The sequence below is a fragment of the Tachyglossus aculeatus genome, unplaced genomic scaffold (assembly GCF_015852505.1).
Source record: "Tachyglossus aculeatus isolate mTacAcu1 unplaced genomic scaffold, mTacAcu1.pri scaffold_129_arrow_ctg1, whole genome shotgun sequence".
Taxonomy (NCBI): Eukaryota; Metazoa; Chordata; class Mammalia; order Monotremata; family Tachyglossidae; genus Tachyglossus; species Tachyglossus aculeatus.
In genome coordinates, this window is record NW_024044857.1 from 293,888 (window position 1) to 299,887 (window position 6,000).

A 6,000-nucleotide genomic window follows, 5' to 3' on the forward strand; every position below is an offset into this window, starting at 1 on the left:
GGGCTGAAGTACCCAAGTTAGTCAGGTTGGACACAGTCCCTGTCCCGCATAGGACTTCCAGTCTTTATCCCCATTTTACAGATGAGGTAGTCGAGGCAAGAAGTGAAATGACTTGCCCAAGGTCACATGACAGAGAAGCGGAATTAGAACCCAGGTTCTCTGACTCCCAGCTCCATGCTCTATCAACTGGGCTATGCTGCTTCTCTGTGCTTCTCTGTCTCGGGATGCTTAATTTTCTCGGCCTGGGCCTGTGTAAAAAGCCCCCTTCCCATCCTTAATAATAATGATAACAGTAATAATAATTGTGATAGTTGATAAGCATTTATTATGTGCCGGGCACTGTACAAGCGCTGGGGTGGATACATGCAAATTGGGTCAGACAAGTCCTTGTCCCTCTTGGGGCTCACAGTCTTAACCCCCTCATCTTACTGCTGAGGGAACTGAGGCCCAGAGAAGTGAATAGACTTGCCCAAGGTCACATGGCAGACAAGTAGCAAAACTGGGATTAGAACCCGTGACCTCTGAATCCCAGGCCCGTGCTCTGAATAGATGGATGAATGGATGGACGGATAGATGAATGGTTGGAAGGATGGATGGATGGATGGAAGGAAGGAAAGAAGGATTGATGACAGAGGATGGATTTCATCATCAATCGCATTTATTGAGCGCTTACTGCGGGCAGAGCACTGTACTAAGCGCTTGGGAAGTACAAGTTGGCAACATATACAGTCCCTACCCAACAGTGGGCTCACAGTCTAAAAGTGGGCTCACAGTTTAAAAGATTTGAAAAGACAGATGAAGCTGCAGTGATCCTTTCTTCCCTTCTCCCATAAAACCTCCAATTTTCCAACTTTCATTCCCTCCCCGAGTCATGCTAAAGAGAGTATCGTTATATTTTCATAGTCATTACTAATAATGATATCATTATCGTATTTATTAAGAAGTTGTGTGCCTAAATTGTTCCACTTGCTGGAGTAGCAACAAAAGAATCAGTTCAGACACAATTTCTGTCCCACAAAGGCTCAGAGTGTAAGAGGAAGAGAGATTCTAGGGATGTTGAATCACTGCCCCTAGGTCACACAGCAGGCTAGTAGCAAAGCTGGCATCAGAACTCAAGTCTTAATCAATCAATCTTATTTATTGAGCATTTACCCTGGGCCCAGCACTGTACTAAGCCCTTGGAAAAGTTCAGTATAACAGAGTTGGTAGACACGTTCCCTGCCCACGATGATCTTACAGTCTAGAGCGATTCCCATTCCTTTAGGCCATGATAAATTTTTTTTAAAAAAATTATGATATTTGCTAAGCACTTACTATGTGGCAAGCACTGTTCTAAGAACAGTGGGGTAGATACGAGGTCATCGGGTTGTCCCACGTGGCTTCACAGTCTTAATCCCCATTTTACAGATGAGGTCACTGAGGCACGGAGACGTTAAGTGGCTCACCCAAGGTCACACAGAAGGCAAGTGGCAGAGCAGGGCTTAGAGCCTCCCCCAAACAGGATTTACTGTTTGAGGAAGTACTAAGCACTTGGGAGAGTTCAGTTTACCAGAGTTGTTAAACGCATTCTCTGCCCCCAGTGAGCTACCAGTCTACAGGGACTCCCCTTCTTTTAGGCCATGATACCTCCCCAAAACCGGATTGTCCATTCTACTTCAGTCTTAGCTGCCTTCCTCCCAGACTTTGACAATTCATCGACGTCCAGCGTTTTCTGTGAACCCTGTAGGACAGCTAAGTATCTGCCTAGGTCCAAGGACAATTTCTTGGTTAAGCGGTGGGGTGAGATGATTTACACGAGGAAGGAGACATTCTGTTCCAGAGAGGAGGCCGGGCGAGTGACCCTTTTAGGATCCTGCCCATGGTGGACTTCATGTCCCCGTTCCTCAGGCTGTAGATGATGGGGTTAAGGGAGAGGGGCACCATCATCATCATTAATCGTATTGATTAAGCGCTTACTATGTGCAGAGCACTGTACTAAGCGCTTGGGAAGTACAAATTGGCAACATATAGAGACAGTCCCTACCCAACAGTGGGCTCACAACCTACAAGAGAGTGGGCTCACAGAATAGAACACGGACACCAGCAGATCCCTGATCGAGGAGGAGTCTGAGGGCTGCTTGATGTAGGCAAATACCACCGCCGAGACGAAAACAGTAATGACGGCGATGTGGGGCAGGCAAGTGGAGAAGGCTTTGGGCCGGCACTCGGCGACCGGCATCCTCAGGAAGGACTGGAAGATGCGCATGTACGAGACGATGATGAGGATGAAGCAGGTGACGCCTAACACTACCCGAGCGGTGACGGTCACGTCGACGGCGACGTGGTCCTTGGAGCAGGAGATCTTCAGCAGGGAGGGAATGTCACAGAAAAACTGCTGGACGATATTGGACCCTCAGAAGGACAGGGAGAACGTCCCAGCTGAACTCACTACTGCAAACAGGCCCCCACTGAACCACGATGCGGCCGCCATTTTCCCACAGGCCATTCTGTTCATGACGACATCATATCTCAGGGGGAGGCAGATGGCGGCGTAGCCCTCTTAGAACATCACCATGAGAACAAAATATTCTGCACCTAAAAAGAAAATCACCAGAGAGACCTGTGCTCCACAACACAAGAAGGAGATTTCTCTGTGGTCCGTCAGGGAGTTGTGAATGGATTGGGTGATAGTGACAGAGATGTAGCAGAGATCGGCCAGTGACACGTGCCTGAGGAAGACGTACATGGGGGTGCGGAGGCGCCGGTCGAAGGTGGTGGCGGCGATGAGGAGGAGATTCCCTGTCAGGGCCTCCAGGTAGACCAGAAGGAGAAGAGCGGCCTGGACCAGCTGCAGCTCCCGGACCTCCGAGAATCCCAGCAGGAGTAATCCTGTCACCGTGGAGATGTTAAGCATTTTTGGAAAGCAGCATTGACTTTCTGCAGTGGATGAGGGAAGAACATGGCTCTGATCACTTGCTTCAGTGTCATTCACCTGCTCTAACTCTTCTTCTCATTAACCCAGTTAGAGTTCATTGATGGGAAGAGTGAAGAAACGGACATTTGTTAGTGATTCCCTATGGAAAAGAGACAGTTATTAAATTAAAAATGATCTTTGAGTTTCATAACCAACAAGGATAAGGAAAGATCCAGAATTTCACATTATTTTGGTCGAATTAAAGGGAATTCCTGAGATTGTCTCCCCTCAGCCACCCCAACAGAGTTGGTTGACACGTTCCCTACCCACAGTGAATTTAAAGTCTGGAGGGAGATCTTTTTCTATCTTCGTCTTCAACCCTCCCCGCTGCCTGAACTTGTTCACTGCTTCACTACCCCATACTTTGCGTGCGCGCGTGCATACACACTCTCTCTCTCTCTCTCTCTCTCTCTCTCTCTCTCTCACACACACACACACACACACACAGCTTCTAGCACAGGGAATCTGATTTGTAGCAGCTCCTGTAAAGTGGAAAATGAATATGTTCAGTAATATTTATTAAGCGCTTACTGTGTGCAGAGCACTGCGCTAAATGCTGGGGAGAGTACAACAGAATAATCAACAGCCACAGTCCCTGCCCACATCGAGCGTATAGTCTAGAGGAATAACGGATTGTAGTTCGGTTGATTTCAGTGAATCTCTGATCGCTGGCTTCAGTGCCATTCACCTGCTCTAACTCTTCTTCTCATTATCTGCTTTCTTCAAACAACCCTCCAAAAAGAACCTTCTTACAGTGACCCGCTTTCAACACTTCCTTCTCCCACCTCTGGCTCCCACCGTTCCTTTGGCCTGGAAATTCAACCTTTTCAATTCCCCAACCCGAAAATATCCCACCGTCAAAACCCTCTGGAATTCCACCTTCTCAAGGAGGATTTAGCTAATTCACTTCTTCCCACCATCTGTCAATGACCATCTCCAGACTTAATGCATCCGCAGACCCTCAGGATATTGATGCTGAAGATAAGGTTCATTACTCTAGATTGTAAGCTCCTTGAAACATGTCTACCAACTCTTTTATATTGTATTCTTCCAAGAATCTAGTACAGTGCTCTGCACACAGTAAGCGCTCAATAAATTTCTCCAATCGGTTGACTGACTAATGTCTGCTTCCCCCCAGACGGTGAGCTCCTTGTGGGCAGGGACATGTCTACCAACTGTTTTATAGGTTGCCCTCCTCAGCACTCAGTTTAGTGCTCTGCATACATCAAGCATGCACAAATATGATTATCAAACACTAATAATAATAACGACAGTATTTGTTAAGTGTTTACTATATGCCAAGCACTGTTCTAAGCGTTGCGGCGGATAGAAGGTAATCAGGTCGTCCCACGTGACGATCATAGTCTTAATCCCCATTTAACAGATGATGTAACGGAGGCACAGGGAAGTTAAATGACTTGCCAGAAGTCACACAGCTGACAAGTGGCAGAGCCGGGATTAGAAACCACGACCTCTGACCCCCACACCTGCACTCTGTCCACTAAACCACGCTGCTTGTCATCCTCATGTCCACTGTTCCATGCTTTCCCCCTCCCAGTTGTAAATGAAATTTTGCCCATCTAGCCTATTGAGATTAGGAAGTCTTTGAAGGCAAGAATCAAGACATTTTACCTCTCATTTCATGGTATTTCTTAAGCTCACATTATGTGCCAGGCACTGTAACAAGATCAGGTGTGAATACAAGAAAACTGGGTGGCTCACACTCGCCATCCCTCACAGGGCTCACAGTCTCAGTCCCCATTTTACAGATTAGGGAACTGAGGCACAGAGATGCGAAGTGACTTGCCCTAAATCACCCAGAAGAGAAGCAGCCTGGCCCAGTGGAAAAAGCACATGCCTGGGATCTATTTCCAGCTCTGCCAATTGCTTGCAAGTCACTTACCTTCTCTGTGCCTCACTTCTCCTGTTCTCCCTCCTGCTCAGTCTGTAAACCCCATGAGATACAGGGATTTGTGTCCAACCTGATTAACTTGCCGAGTGCTTAGAACACTGTTTGACACTTAGTAAGCGCATAACAAATACTATTTAAAAAATGAAAAAGACGGGGAGCCATTATTAGAACCCAAGGCCTCTGAATCACAGCCCACATTCTATGTGCTGGGCCACACTGATTCTCTCTTGCATGTGCCCACGATTTGGTGGGGGGGGGGGGGGAGAGTCCTGTTCAGAGGAATTGGTGATGAAGCATCTGGCGGGTGCAGTCTCAGTCACACCCTCTTGTCCCTGCCCGGAGGGTTGAAGTAACCACGGGCCAGGGCTGACGCCATGCCATAACTCTCTAGACCGGCAGCCACGGTAGCTGGGGTTTGGGCGGTGTATGGAGGGGGCCAGGGGCCTACCGTAGGGGCAAACGTTTTCTCTCTGCTTGTGTATGGAGTCCTGGTTCCGACTCCACCCTGGACCCCGGATATGAACGTGTTCCCAGAGTGACCCTCATACTCACATCGATTAGCCTGATAGTGCCTTTCCATCCCTCCCCACCCTCAGTCACTCTCACCCGGCCAGAGTGGAGCTTGGGGACCCCTGACCCGCTCTGGGCTGGTCTGGTCCCTCCTCTCTCCTCGGACCCCTGGATGCAGCGGCCGCGGTGGGACGGCGAGGAGCCGTTAGCCCCTCTCTGCTCTCCCGCGGACACTGAGAGGCGCTTTCTAGACAGGGCCCCGTCCCCCTAGATAAAGCCACCGCTGCCCCGAGTGGAGTCCTCGGAGGACATGATCCTGCCGACTCGTCCCAGAAGTCCTTGAGTCCCCACAGAGATGAGGATCCTGTGATGGCATGGCGTTCCCATGGCAATGTCATCCTAACAGTTCCTTCTACTAGTGACCATCTGGGTCAATGGGTGGGAGCTTCAGCTTCTTTTTTTTCTTCACTGGTACCTGTTAAGCGCTTACTATAGTCCAGGCACTGGGCTAAGTGCTAGGATGTGATACAAGCTAATCAGGTTGGAAACAGTCCCTGTCCCACATGGGGCTCACAGTCTCAATCCCCATTTTTCCAGATGAGGGAACTGAAGCCCAGAGAGGTGA